General features: G+C 34.5%; 1 long non-coding RNA gene across 1 annotated transcript; it reads left to right on the forward strand.

Moving 5' to 3' along the window:
* The first annotated feature begins 1,557 nt into the window (after window positions 1–1,557).
* Window positions 1,558–15,019, forward strand: LOC111089109. Its single transcript, XR_002613448.1, has 5 exons — window positions 1,558–1,712; window positions 10,400–10,444; window positions 10,557–12,223; window positions 12,358–12,562; window positions 14,823–15,019. It is a non-coding gene; the product is annotated as an uncharacterized LOC111089109 (long non-coding RNA).
* The last annotated feature ends 1,201 nt before the right edge of the window (window positions 15,020–16,220 follow it).

The raw sequence follows: 16,220 nt of genomic DNA on the forward strand, positions 1-16,220 counted from the left end.
CACGGGTATCGAAACCTGGATTCTAGTGTTGTAAGTCCGCAGACATACCGCTGTGCCGCTCGGGGCTAGAAGGTTTGTTTGTTTCTTTCTTTTTTGAATTTTGCGCTAGCCGTCCCTAATTTAGCAGTGTAAGACTAGAGGGAAGGCAGCTAGTCATCACCACCCACCGCCAACTTTTGGGCTACTATTTTACCAATGAATAGTGGGATTGACCATAACATTATAATGCCCCCATGGCTGAAAGGGCGACCATGTTTAGTGTGACGGGGATTCGAACTCGCGACCCTCAGATTGCGAGCTGAGCGCCCTAACCACCTGGTCATGCCGGGCCTAGGGCTAGAAGGACGGAATCATGTAATTCGTGCTGTGTGTGTTAATAATATCCCTACTATTTTGCTTACATATCTATTTGATTATCATGGTATTGATATGACATATAATAAGGTTCAGAATGGCAAAGTTTATATACACAGATTTTGTTTCAATTTTGATACTTACTTAAATACTATATTTCATAATGAAAAAATAATTGAATAATCAGATTAAATCAATTCTTATTCATATATACGCCGAACAAGTATACCCTATTTTAGAAGTGCTGAAGAAAGTGTGAAACTGACGATCTTAGTCAAACTCATCATTCTGTTAACATGTTAAATCCTGATGAATATGTATGTATGGTTATATTTAAGATCAGCACTGAGAAGAGTGAATAAATATTTTGTTCAATCTATGTTTAATGAAAGACTAACACAGTTAAATTTATCAGGTTCTGTCAATGAAACTTTCTGGAATAGTGTAGAGAAAGACGACTTTATCCAAGATTTATCAAAATGATTGTATCATGTTATCAGTAACACTAAATAATGTACACATCTAAATCTACAGAAAAAGCTATTTGAAAGAAAGGTAATGACAATTCTGATATTTCTACATTATTAGTTGTCGTCATTAAAATGTTTTATTAAATAAACAATTCAATCATTGTAAAGAAATGACCCAAAATTTGGGTGAAAACGTTTATTTTCTGTGGAAAATGCATAGGAAATCCTGGCAGTAATTAGTGGGATTAATTGCAATATTGATGATGTTTTTGTTTACATTTCTTGTATATTATTAAGAATCCTGTAACCAACAAAGTTATCGACCCATACGCATTTTGATGCATCAATAATTATGAGAAATGTATTTAAAAGGACCATCGTCTGTGGACAACAAACCTTAATTCTAGGGTTCAACAAATATGTACACGTATACGAACTTGAGCTATGCTTGTTTGTACAATCTATACATTTAAGTGGGATCTTTTTCATGTCAGTGACTGTACATCCTTCGCTTTATACGGTGATAATAAATACGATCTACCCTTGTTTATATATACGGAATGGCTAGAAAAAAAAATCAAAATGTTATATTAAATAGCTTAATACAGGAGAGTTATATCTGCCACCTACTGAGAGTTACCACGAGGATTACGTAATGCCATGTATGTCATTTTTTCCCCCCAAGGCCGTGTGACAGTTTGAACATCAGAGGATCTTAGAAGCTAATGACGAAAGCTGCAAAGTTCTGAGAATCATTTTAAGAGTTTGGTTAAAACTAATGCTAACGTTTCTTCTAGTGTTTTACCTATGAAAACTACACGACTGATCTGTTAAATAAGAGAGCACAAGTAAGATCGGTGTTTAAATACAGGCCCCCCTGTTAACGAGGTAAGAATTATTAATGTATTAGTGTTAAGGGATGTGAAATTATGTTATGTTACGTGAACGTTAGGGTTAGGAAATTGTCAATACCATGCCGAGGAAATACAGAGGGTTAATCATACGTTGTAAGAACGATTCGTATGTTTTAGTTCAGTGGAACTGTTGCTACATATGCTTAACATATTTCATCCCCTATATATTTCGCTCACGGCGAATTTTCGACCATTTTGACAGTGCAATGTCGCTAAACTAGTTTGTGGCTGAACAGGTATGTTACAGTTCTTTCCTTATAGCGATATAAATAAACAATTTAAAGGCAGAATATATAATATCTTGAAGAATGGAGTCTTTAGTGATCTCCATGGAAGCGGGAAAACTCGCATGGCAGAGCGTTTAACACTTCATTCGGCAAACTAGAAACATTTCTGTGATGTTCCAACTAGTGTGCGAAATACTACCGACTAATAGGTTAAAAAAAGCAATGTTCTCTGAAACCATACTTCAAGCCAATCCAATACAATGGTCCTTATCCACACATAAAAAACTGAAGGATATGGTTACGAAAGAGAACCCTTTGACCAGCGGAATCCATTGAGATGAAGTTGGGTACAATTAACAAACTAATAAACAGAGGTTTGTGTTGACAAAGGTTAACAAGCCAAAAATCAATAGCTTTCAGTCATACCTAAATTATTTCGGTTGAAATTGACCTTTTGTATTTTTAGTCCGAGAAAAGGTGGTTTTGGAATATATTTGAAAAGTTTATCAATATGTGTGTGTAATATAAGAACTTGGTTACGGTGGTAAAAGTAAGTAAGCATGACCATTAGATGAAACACAAGCAACGTTGGAAGTAGTAGTTCTAGAGAAAGTGCAGAACCTGGAACATCGTTCTTCTAAACTGTGATCAATCCCCAAAATATATTTCGGTGTATGCATTTTGTCTTGAACCATTTCTTCGCAAATGTTTGAGTCTGATTAAATAATATTTACTCTCGAACCATTTCTTCACGAGTGTTTGAGTCTGTTTACACAACATGTACTCTCAAAACATTTCTTCACGAGTGTTTGAGTCTGTTTACACAATATGTACTCTCAAAACATTTCTTCACGAGTGTTTGAGTCTGTTTACACAATATGTACTCTCGAACCATTTCTTCACGAGTGTTTGAGTCTGTTTACACAATATGTACTCTCAAAACATTTCTTCACGAGTGTTTGAGTCTGTTTACACAATATGTACTCTCAAAACATTTCTTCACGAGTGTTTGAGTCTGTTTACACAACATGTACTCTCGAACCAATTCTTCACGAGTGTTTGAGTCTGTTATTTATGGGTACTTGGAGTCCCCCCGGTGGGACAGTGGTAAGTCGTCGGATTTACAACACTAAAATCAAGGGTTGGACACAGCAGATAGTCCGATGTGGCTTTGCTGTAACAAAACACACACACGGTTACTTAGACAAAAAACGCCATTATTCCTTTCACAATTCCATAGCTATTGTGACGAAAGTTTTCAACTAGTGTTTTTTGTTTTTCCCTTATCTTGGTGTTTGTCTGCGATGTGTTCTTGTACGAATGGTTATTTTCAGCAGTAGTACAAACTCAAAGATATTTACAATAAACATACATTTATTTACAAATCACATAGTACATGCAAGCGATCAAGGGCAGGTTATACTACAACTGAATGCCGATTTACAGACGATATTTTGGACTTAGTATGATTCTGACCCCTAAATCACGTGATGTACATACGATATACTGTTCAAAGTACACTTCACCATCCTGAGCCAGAGTTTGTGTTTTAATAATTAGTTTAAACAAACAAAACTCACTAATTATCAGGGTAACGAGTATGAATCAGACGTCACTGTACAGAATCACCTCAGTAGTTGTGTGTCTGTGAGTTCCATTCCTATGTGCACAATGTTTTCTTATATAGAAGTATATCTTCATGTGTGGTATAACCCATGAAGTGTGTACATTATTCAATAACCACTTTAACCCGGATCCTTAAATCAAGCAGCATTACAATACGTATGGTCTCTGTGGCTAGGTACGTATTAAGGCCACTGTCGCTACTTGTTAATAACTGATCGGAGGGAAAGTGGCGAGATTTTACTGGTGTGAGTTTATTGTACCCTGAATTATGTAGATAAATGCATTTACTCACAGAGACACTTACTGTTCAATGGTTTTTCTAGTTAGTTACGGATAATGCAAGGCACTGAAACCAATATCACATATATCTACTGTCAGTTATACTTCTGTGGTTTTGTCGAGGAACTAAAACTCGCGCAATGGCGTCTTTAAACCTATGGAAACATACTTTGATATTATTCCATAATATCGAGGCATCACGATGGTAAGTTTTGTATACAGACATTGTGTCATGAAGGCTGTACCTATTAATTAATCACCGAGAGCAAGTGTTTACTTTATTTCTATTAAAAAGATCCTAGTAATACTTCTCTGTTAATAAGAAAGTAGCTATTAAATGAGTTATTCTGATCCAGAGATTAGCTACAGAAGCCATTGTTGACGTTAATTAAAGTGGCGCAATTGTAAAGTCAGTTTGTGCTATGTAGTACAGTTGGCTTACAGGGATTTCTTTCCTTTTTCTTTCAATTGTCTTCGTTATCCGCTGGTTGTTTATCACCGGGAGAACTAACTTTATTAGTTTCAAAACTGTCGTGAAGTTCACTGTGATTGTAACATCGTATTATCTGTTTTTGTGTGATCTCTGTGTCTTATGGATATTAACTTTCCCCTTTGTTTCATTACAAGTACCAATTTTACAAAAAAAAAGTAATTTTGTTTGTTTTCTATGCCTTTTCCATATTGCACTCGGTGCAAACCCATCAAATACTACTGTAGACTAACAAAACAAGCCTGTTGTCTACTCTTACAGTAACGTATCACATGACCTAGCTTTCTCACAGTCATCAAAATAACCTTTGACCTTTATCTAGTGACCTGTACATTCGAACAGCAGTTGGAAGTCGTGTAACATATCAGATAAAATGTGATCAAGTTTAAACTCCCATTTAAGGAAGTATTCTTTGATTCGTGTGCTGGAAATCTTCAGAATGGCTGTAACTCAACACATACGATTTTCTTGTTTATTGTACGGGTTCTCAACACATGTGATTCTCTTGTTTATTGTACGGGCTCTCAACACACACGATTTTTTTCTTTATTTTACGTACATGTTCTGCTGTTTCTTGTTGTAGAGTACATTTTATTCAGTAGTGAGTTATCTTCTTGAATAATCCAGAACTGTAACGTTTATTTGATACGTTGTTTGTGGACTATGAAAAAATTTAATGAAAAATACTTAGACTGAAAGTTTGAGCAGTATCTTTTTATATAATTTTACACAACTTTTCATTTATTTCACGTTTCGTTAAACAGATGTTCGTGTTTTTTCGTTTTGATGTGTGTGTAAAACTACTTGTTCACTGCTAAATATGGAAATCATCCTCCGCTAGACGGCCTGTTTGTTACGTTTCGATTCATGTGTTTCCATACCTTAATGCTTAGATAGCCGCCTACCGCCTGACCATAAGTGGAAGTGTGTCATTGTACTCTTTTAGTGTGTTTGATATTTTTTGTAAGCTTGATATCGACCCAATAAGTGTGATTAATTCATATCGAGAAAAGATTCACTAATTAATCCAAATTATCCCCACACCGGGTCTCAGCGCTTAAAAGTTGTTCATAGTTGTTGTTAAGCAACAAACAAAAATACGTAAACGTCCAAAATGGTGGAAGACATAATCCCCAAATTTGGGGCACAAATACCTATGTACATAATACAACGTGTGATAAAAAATGTTTAAGGTCCCATCAAAAAATCTAAATTAGCGTCTATATAAAGACTCGTGGATACCGACTCTCGTTAATTGTAGTTTTAACACTGATAGAATAACCGTGTAAAGGTAATTTGCACAAAGTGTGTAGATGTAATCGTCTGACCGATTCTCTGAAATAGCAAGCTATTGGTAGACTTGAAGCTGGGCTGTCACGGACCCAGGTGGCATAATGGCTAAATGCAAATAGCTATATTCCTCGAAGAGAAGTACAAAGTCAACGACAGTTCACAACCCCAGCAAATGACGGATACCTGTCACTTTTGGCGCTTGATGAAAAATACCCTTTACGCCAACCCCACTGTCTTTGGATCTATGCACATGAAGGTTGGTATTAGTTTCAAAAATATGCAAAAGGCTGCATGAAACAGAGCTCTGTGCAAGAAGATCAGTGGTGTGTATTCCCTCGAGGAGTGATTGAAATTGTGTTCTAAACATGTCTCTTGGACATCGTGTAAATGGAGCTATGTTCTTTTTACAGGTGAGTCACGATTTCGCCTAAAATGTGACTCGCTATTTACACTCATCTAGAGGAACGGACACGCAACCAGTTCATGGACGTCATGGAAGAGGATTCTTGTTGTGGTGGAAGTTTGATGGTCTAGGCAGGAACTTCTATGGGTGGTTGTATAGACATCCATGTATCTAGCTGTTACTGTGAGTTTTGTGCAGCCCTCAGGGGAGTCGTAACACTCCATGAACATCCTATATTGTTTACAGTTCTTCGTTTCCGTAGGATCTTGCTTTTTTCCCTGAACACCCATTTTAAACATTAAATTTCATTTACACTTGGTTTGTTAAAAGTTGTATAATGTAAACACTGACATTTAGTTCAGATTTAGTGAATAAATCTTGCACCATTTTATCAATATTTGTATTTTAGGTTTGTTGCTTAACTTATAGAAACCAATGTAATGTCGAAAATGTTTGTGTTCTTGAGAAACACTGGCTTTCCTAAGTTATCATTCTAAGTTCGTGTTATTATATATATTAAACACCACATTTAAACGTTAATACATCCATCTTTTTTGAGATTAGAATGTAAGTGAAACAGGGTTTGAAATTAACACTATCAAACTAGTAGACTACTGATTAGTGTTGTAATTTTAGTAATAATACTTAGCAAGTAAAAAAAATCCTAGCACATATTTCAGAATAAGGATTAGTATTGCTGATAATTAATACACACGTGTATTTCAGTTATTTACATCGCACGACTCTGAGTACAGAAGGTTGTTGTTGTAATTGTGATTAACACGATTGTTTCACTTGCTCATGACATACCCAGGCTAAGTATCAGACAGAGGAAAAACAACATAACTCGTTTGTTCGGTTGCTAAGGTAATTAGCATACATGCCAGCCCGCTGGCTCACCATCAGGCTCTTGTAGTACCATTTTGCCGGGAGTATGGTTAGAAGTATTATGCCCAAGTGGCTGCTGATTGGAGGTAATAATAATAATAATATAACATTTAAACTGTGTATGTTTCTTTTTAAACATTCCCCATAATTTGTCCATGTTTGACATAAGTATTAGGCTTGTTGGCTTGTAATACTTCGCCAGCTTTTGACATTTAAACCATAACTTGTAATAGTAAAATATTTTTAACACAGGGTGGCCTTCAATAATGGAGTACTATAAGTAGTTGGCATGGCACTGTGGACGCGGAAGTGTGACGTCACACGTAATGAATATGCATATGATATGCTAATTAATTAATTAATTAGATGCAAAAATTATAAATTAATTAAGTACATGTATGCAAATGAATACTTAATGAGTTATTAATTACAGGTAATTAATTAAATGACTGATTAATATGTAAATTAATAAATATGTAGCAAAATAGTATGCATAATGAAAGTAACTGATATCTATTTAACCTTTGTTACTTAAGGTTAATCAATATGCATGTAATAATTTCCAAACCCTTGATGTCATCAGATGTTTTTCAAGAAATGAGGTTGTTTTTGCCGCTAAATATAAGCTATCATACTGTTATATACATTCGATTCGCATGTTGCTTCATCTATGAGTGTCAATCAAAGCTGTTATATTTTTTATTAATATGTCATTAATACAAGTTAATTGTTAATGTCTTAACACTATTTTATAATAATTAATTGTTAATTGGTATTCAAGTCAGAAGACGATTTTCCCACAAATCAGACTGTGTTTTGGATCTGCAATATACTTTTGCTTTTGTGACGGGTTTATTATTATATATTTATTTTGATATCAACATTTGTTTAGATTAGATTTATATTTAGAAACATACATGGCTTATAGTGTTAAATATGTATTGCGAAACTCCCGCCTATTCTCCAAAGTTGTAAAAGATTCTCAAGAGTGGGAATCAACAATATATGTGTGTGTGTACATAAATGCTAGTGTTAGCACTAGTATTGTTACATAAACCTGAAAATTCGAGAAAGCCTCCACACCCCTATAAATATAACCGATGCACTGCGCTAAAAGATATTATCTATTATTGGTGTGCTATAAACTTCGGAAGCTATAACTGTGACTGTTATAACGCTTATCAATTGGAAAACTTCAGATATTTTACCAGGAGCATTTACAAAGTTCGAACATTCCAAATCATTCAACTTCAGTGGATTCTCATCAGACTTTAGTATTTTTAAGAAAACATTACATAACTTCATCGTGGAAAAACTTGGTGTGTGTGGCTGGTGAACAATGAAGGACAAAGTTAGCTAGCTCCACATTAAGCAAATTGTACCTACATCGACTTTTAATTAACTCGCTCATCATGAACCCTTGATAGGATATAAAGGAAGCTTCAGACTAGAAAGAAGACTTTATATTGCTTGTAAGTTTGTAAAATTTGGGTATATAAATAATTGTGTGTAATAACTTTGTAATAACTGTTAATGTAAATTGTATTGTTGTTTGTATATAAAACATATTTGTTTTAAAAAAGCAAACTGTGTGTATCAATCTTGTTGGTAAATATCATAAACTGGCTATATATCGGCTTTTACTTAACTGCTAAATCCAAAGTACAATTTAACTACTAAATTTAAATTATCAATTAACCCAGTTTCAGACCTTTCAAAATTGTAATACGTAACACTTTTCATTAAGACAGTTAGCACGGTTGAAAACAATATATGTGTGACAAATAATATAGTTAAATAAATGAATTTTACAACTGTTGTGATTTACCGTTTCTAATTTCAATAATTAATCTTTATACATTCTAGAAAGATTTAGTACTTTACAAGTTAAAATCGTTATTTGAACGAGGCGTGTCAAGCATCAAATCTTTTTACAGACAATTGGCAGTTTTCTACTTACCTTCCTTTGGTGATTGCACTGTTCTGTCAAATATCAGTTAGTCTACACTATTCGTAGGTTACCTACCTTTGGTGATTGCACTGTTCTGTCAAATATCAGTTAGTTTATACTATTCGTAGGTTACCTACCTTTGGTGATTGCACTGTTCTGTCAAATATCAGTTAGTTTACACTATTCGTAGGTTACCTACCTTTGGTGATTGCACTGTTTTGTCAAATGTCAGTTAGTTTACACTATTCGTAGGTTACCTACCTTTGGTGATTGCACTGTTCTGTCAAATATAAGTTAGTTTACACTATTCGTAGGTTACCTACCTTTGGTGATTGCACTGTTTTGTCAAATGTCAGTTAGTTTACACTATTCGTAGGTCTTTTCTTTTAGTTCATTTATTATACACTGATTTCAATCAGACTGTATAGTTAGACCTATTTTATCGACAACATTGTTTGCGAAGTAGTGAATATCTACTATCTACGATGACTGCACTGGTCCTCAGACTTTTTATGGCACCAGGGCTTCAGGCAATGGGGTCAGGATTGTCATACATCATACATTGTTCTCGTGAAGTAAGTTATTTGGGTCAGGATTGTCATACATCATACACTGTTCTCGTGAAATAAGTTATTTGAGTCAGGATTGTCATACCTCATACACTGTTCTCGTGAAGTAAGTTATTTGGGTCAGGATTGTCATACCTCATACATTGTTCTCGTGAAGTAAGTTATTTGAGTCAGGATTGTCATACATCATACATTGTTCTCGTGAAGTAAGTTATTTGTTCACGATGCCGTCAGGATTGTCATACCTCATACACTGTTCTCATGAAGTAAGTTATTTGTTCACAATGCAATCTCAATCTATACTAAAACCAGATCAATGTTCACTCTCTCAATTGTTAATTTTTGTTCAGTTCCACAGGAAGTGGGAGCAAACTTTCTTTAACATCATAGGATGATTTTAAGTTGTTTTCTAGTACATACATCGAATTATCTCTAAAAACCATGGATTTTTTTTCCCAAGACCCTTGCTTACTTGTAATTATATATCCCAAGAATACTTACTTCACACACACTCATGTATCACCAGTCTACGATAAAAAGGCAACCAAATCAATGTAGATTCATTCTACATCCAAGAGATCTTGATAAATATAGGAGACCTACAGCTGGTGCCAAATCATCTATTTACTATGAAAAACACCAAGTTAATTTCCGATTAATTATGATACTAACTCTATGTTTCTTTATACTCTTATGTAATGTTATTGAATGTTATTCAGTTATACATTTCATGTTCATTTCTACTCGTTTGATATTGTGTCTTTCTTTATCTTTCTGATAATGAGTTGGAAGTGCACCTTCAGCCACTACTTGTCAAAATGGTAAGTTGATTTCAATATCTGTGTCAAAGACATACTCTAATGACCTGTGTTGAAGAGTTATATATATTTTCATATTTGAGTTATGTGCAATGTGATTCTTTTCTTTTCTTTCAGACTTCCCCAGGACCCAAATGAGTGTCTACCATAAATGAAACAGGGGTAAAATTTTCTTATATTGATTACAAAATCTATACTGATATTTTGAATTCAAACATTTTCAATTTTCTTATTTTTTACATATTTACTTCTTATGTTTTTCTTTCTTTTACAGACATCTAATGAACATCCTGGATGTGGTATTTTTAATGTTAGGAAACTTTCAACACCACACCTGAAAAATATAATGCCATGTCAACTTCGTATAATATCATGTTTAGTAAAGACTCATACGGGCAGCCTCTCACGAATATCCTGAATTCTGTTACCAATAATTTACAGGATATACTGGACGAGACTACTTCCCACCTAAAACCTACCAACAGAGTTAGAGTGTGTGTTTATTTAGATAATTTAGACAAACCTATTAGTACATACTTAGGTGACAAGATCATGCTTTCACCCAATATAGTCCTATCAAATATCGAAAAACTTAATCAGAGTAAAAAGAATATAACATTAGACAAATAGTTTAAAATTGATGTCACTACTTTAGAAATGCCCATAGGTAGCAGTCAGTATATGATCATTAATATTATTGCCAATCACTTAAAAAAATGATCGGTTATATCTATAAAAAATTATGATGATGACATCTGTTGTGCTAACACACACCTTAAAAATATCCAAAATAAAATAGTATTCAAAATCAGCAAATACTATTACTTACACAGATGAATGATCTTGCGGAATTTAAGAAATAGAGAGATTTGAACGATATCAAAATGTTCAAATCAATTTTGATTCTTCATATAATTTCAATAGAGTTATCTATCCAGGTTCTACACATCCCCAAAATATTTTCCTCTGGTTACATGATAATCATTTTGATGTTATCACGTCAAGGAAAGGTTTCCTTGGAGTAGCCTTGTACTGTTCTGTTTCTGACAATGGGTTTGGGAATTTAAATATGCACCATTGTGCGAGTTATTGTAATCGACTAGTGGCAAACAGACAGTTTCTTCATGTGAAAATATTTTCTGTGCAAAAAGCGTTTCATTATTATCAACAGGGAAAAATCATTGTCCTGATTTTCACAGATGCGGCAAAACACATTATGCAGGATGTAAAAAAATCGTCATACCCTCTACACATCTATGTTTCCTCCATTCTAAAGATATTAAAAACGTGCCCCGAAAAATATGTGTTTTTGATTTTGAGACTGACCAAAAAATGGAAACTCAGGAAGTGAATTACTGTGTGGTCCACGATTTGAACAGTCAAAGAGACTGTATTTAAAGGCTACAATTCATGTTATGAGTCTTGTGAGTTTTTGTTTTCTGAAGAACATAAGAATTACACAGCCATATTTCATAACATGATAGGATTTGACGGTCATTTCATTTTAAATTATCTTATCTGTCAAGGGATAAAACCCGACATCATTGTTAATGGCAGAAAAATAATGGTTATGACCATCAAACGTCTTAGAATTAGGGTTATCAACAGTTTCAACTTTATCAAACCCCTTAAAATTAGGGTTATTAACAGTTTAAACTTTATCAAACTCCTTAAAATGAGGGTTATCAACAGTTCCAACTTTATCCTTATGGCATTATTATCATCATCCACTAAACTTTTGGGATAACTGAGTTACAGAAAGGATTTTTTTCCTCATCTGTTTAAGACAAGGTTAAACTAAAAGTATCGAGGTTCTTTGCCCAATATGAGCTTTTATTCACCTAACACCATGACAGCACCAGTAAGAGAAATATTTCTGGACTGGTACCAACAGTACTGAGAGGAAAGGTACATCATCGACTTTCAAGATGAGATGTCCTGGTAAGAAAACATCATCCTTCATAGTCTTATTGTTGAGAGCTATTATATAACAATATAAATGTTTGTACCACTTTATTGAATAATTTATGAAAAGTCATTCATTATTGTACTTATTCTGATGTTTATCTCTTTAGATATTGTCAATCAGAGATCGAGGTACTTCATAGGTGCTGTCTACAGTTCAGGGAGGAATTTCTCGCCACCTGCGATATTGACCCGTTGAGATATACAACCTTTGCCTCTGTATGCATGGACATATACAGAAACAAGTTTATACCACTGCAGTATATAACTCTTGTACCTAACCATGGATACAATACATCTAACTACTATAGTCAGGTAAGTATATAGTTGTTAGACTATCTGCAGCAGTCTGAAGAGATTAATATCCAACGTGCCCTTAAATTATAGTGTTGACGACTTCTGTAAGGAGCTTAACACTATATATGAATTTTACGGGTGTTACTATCACAGGTGTAATTTATCTTATGATCTTGACACAATGAACATTGTTCTAAATAGATCCACGTGGTCTGTTAGAAAGTGTACAATGGACGGACAACATAAACTATGAACTCTGGGGTAAAAGGTCATTTTGATCTGGGAACAATAGTTTAAACATATGAAATCCACCAATACAAATGAAATTAGGTTTCTTAAGGACCACACAGTAGTTCCTCACCTGGACATACAGGATATTTTATATGGTGGTGGAGTCAATGGCATTAGAATTTTGTACGATGTGAAGGAAGGTGAAAAAAATCAAGTATTTTGACCTTACGTCACTATATCCATGGACGAATAAGTACTGTGAGTATATGGTAGGTCATCCCATTATCATTACAACAAAGTTTTCAGATGTACATAATTATTTCGGTTTAATTAAGTGCAATATTCTACACCCGAGGAACTCTATCATCCTGTTTTACCTTTGAGAAGTAACGGTAAATTAACTTTCCCTCTTTGTAACACGTGTCAATTTAAGAATACCACCACCATGTAATCACACCGATGAGGAAAAAAACTTTTATTGACACATGGGTTACAGAAGAGGTGAAAAAAGTAGTGGAGTGCGGCTATCATGTTCTAAAAATATATGAAATTTGTCAGTTCCCTGAAGGATCCACATAACTGTTTAAAAATTATATAGACAGATTTTAAAAATTAAACAGGAAAGTTCAGGATGGCCCTCTCACTGTGTTACGTTAGAGGCAAAATAGGAATGTATTAGACAGACTGCTGAAAAGGAAGGAGCGCAACTGACCCCTGCAAACATAGATTTTAATCCCGGCAGTAGTTCAGTTGCAAAACTTTGTCATTGGGGTATATCCGAGGACAGATCACAACTGACCAACGTAACACCTGTTAATGAATAAGAGCACCAAGATGTTACACTAGTTAATGACGAAGTTATTGCTCTTAATTGGTGACACAAACACGATTATATGCCACAGAAAGATCAAACAAGCATCTTTCTGGTGACTTTCACCACTTCTCATGTGCATCTAAATTGTTCCACTCACTGTAGTAGATGTTAGGTTAGTCTGTTTTGTACAACAACACTGATAATGTTGTTTACATTTCAGATAGAACTAAGGATCCCCCCATAAGTGCTTATCTCAGTGAATTTACAAACGAGCCTAATGTCCATTACACCACATCATGATCAGTGATGGTCCAAAGAATTACGAATACTTACATGAAGATGGAAAGTCCTGTTGTAAAACTTCTCTTCAATGAAGAGCAGAATCCTAGACATTATTAATCCTTCTCAGCATGCTATTACAATAACGAATGATAGGAAAATATGTCTGAAAAAAAACGCTATCTATCATTAAGAAGTCACATAATAAAAACATAACCCCCATTTACACCAAAAGATACATTTTATCAGATTTTAACACACTGCCATACAGTATTAAATTATTTATTCACTTTACTTTGTGAGAGACTGATCATATATATATATAAAATAAATCATATTGTATTTAATATCATTATAGTTTAAGATGGATTACCGTTTACAGCACCCATTTACTCGCTTAGTGTCAGGTCCAACTGGAAGTGGTAAAACTCAATGTGTTATCAAATTATCGCAATATTATTTACCCTACTCCAGTGAATTTCAATAATTGTATACTAACTTAATGCAAACTGTTCCTAACACCCGTTCTGTCGAAAGTTTACTCACAATCTTATGAGTGAAAGTGTCTCAACTTTTTACACGTGGGACTCACCATTTGAATTTATCTATGTTTTATATTGTGCATAATCTATTTCATTAGGGTAGAGAAACATCAAGTTAAACACTCACTATATTATTTTGATCAAAAATGTGAGAGACAAGTCTCAGTTGAATGTCTTAGCAAGACAAATATTCCAGAAATGTGTCAAATACTTTGAATAAGCTTATGAAGATGCAACTCAGCAAGCATTTGATGACTGTAGCCATGATAGATATTGAAGGATTTTATCTGAAGCAAGGGTCATACTTTATTAATTATCTGAAGCACAGACCATACACTATTAAAGAACTAGTATTCAAATGTTTAGTCAGTGGTTATATAGGTGTTTTTTTTCTTGAAACAACCGTTTTCAGTGCAGTGTCTCTCGGATATAGACCACCTCCAGTATGAGCAGGTGACCCGAAACATCCGCCACATCCCCTGGGATAGTGGTAACATCGGATATCCCTATCTGTGGAATGTGGTTAGTTTCCTAAGACAAAACTTTACTGTTATTCTTACCAAGAGGAATGAGAAAACCGAACTGTTGAGAAGTCTCCTACAAATTTTTATTTATGAAGTTGATTAAGGGAAAACCAACTGACTCCAGATTATAACAAATTTTCTACCCTGTCCAATTCATAATAATGGAAAAAACTTACATTTTAGTGTTAAAAAGGTTGATGTCATATCTAAATGGATTATAAATGATTTTATAAATATATGTGTAAATAAATAGATTTATATATTGTTCCCATACTCTCCTTTTGTCATTTATTCATGGTTAGGGCGCTCGACTCGCAATCTGAGGGTCGCGGGTACGAATCCCCGTCCCACCAAACATAATGTGATGATCAGTCCCATTATTCGTTGGTAAAAGAGTAGCCCAAGAGTTGGTGATGGGCGGTGATGACTAGCTGCCTTCTCTCGTGTAGCTTTGCGCGAAATTCAAAAGAAACCAACCAAACTTTACCCCTATAAGTCGTACATAGAAACTGTACAGAGTTATAATGGAGAGGCTAAGAGGAACCATTTGACATCGTCTGTGTAGGTAAAGAACATGGCGGGTAGTTTGACGATCTCGACTTTAAAGGTGGAGATAGCGATAGAATCAAAGACCAACATATAGATACCCAAGGTAGCCAGACTGTTGACATGAGCGGCTATCTACAAAGCAAGTTATTGCCCAATGGTGTAAGTTTAAAACGTTGTTTCATACGAAGTAAAGATGCATTTTGTATTATATCAAGTGAGGAATCTCATAGAAAAATCAAAATCAGTCCGTCAGTCCTGTCACACGTTAATTGCTTTCAGATAAGAACAGCTAAATAAACTTTTAAGTATATAGAGTGTAAATCATTTTCAATTTTTCGGGGAAACTTACAAACATCTATTGATAATGCATTTTTAGGTCAAGTACCTACACGTCTTGTTATAGGATGTGTTGATAATGATGAATTTAACAGATCTTGGAAGAAAAATCCACACAATCTCAAACATTCCAGTATCAATTTCGTAGCAATCAACGTGGATCCTGCTCGACTTTTACAACCAGATTTTGATTCTGAGCTGTATGTACGAAACTATGAAACATTATTTAGTGGAACAGGAAAACACTTCCAAAATCAAGGAATTGATATGTAATATGGTGACTACTCTGGAGGATATACACTCTTTGTATTTGATCTTACACTCGACCTATCTGCTGGAGATTTACACTTTAACTTAGTAAAACAGGGAAATTTGTGAATAGAAATACGTTTTGGTTAAGC

The sequence above is a fragment of the Limulus polyphemus genome, unplaced genomic scaffold, assembly GCF_000517525.1.
Source record: "Limulus polyphemus unplaced genomic scaffold, Limulus_polyphemus-2.1.2 Scaffold5249, whole genome shotgun sequence".
In the NCBI taxonomy this organism is placed as follows: domain Eukaryota; kingdom Metazoa; phylum Arthropoda; class Merostomata; order Xiphosura; family Limulidae; genus Limulus; species Limulus polyphemus.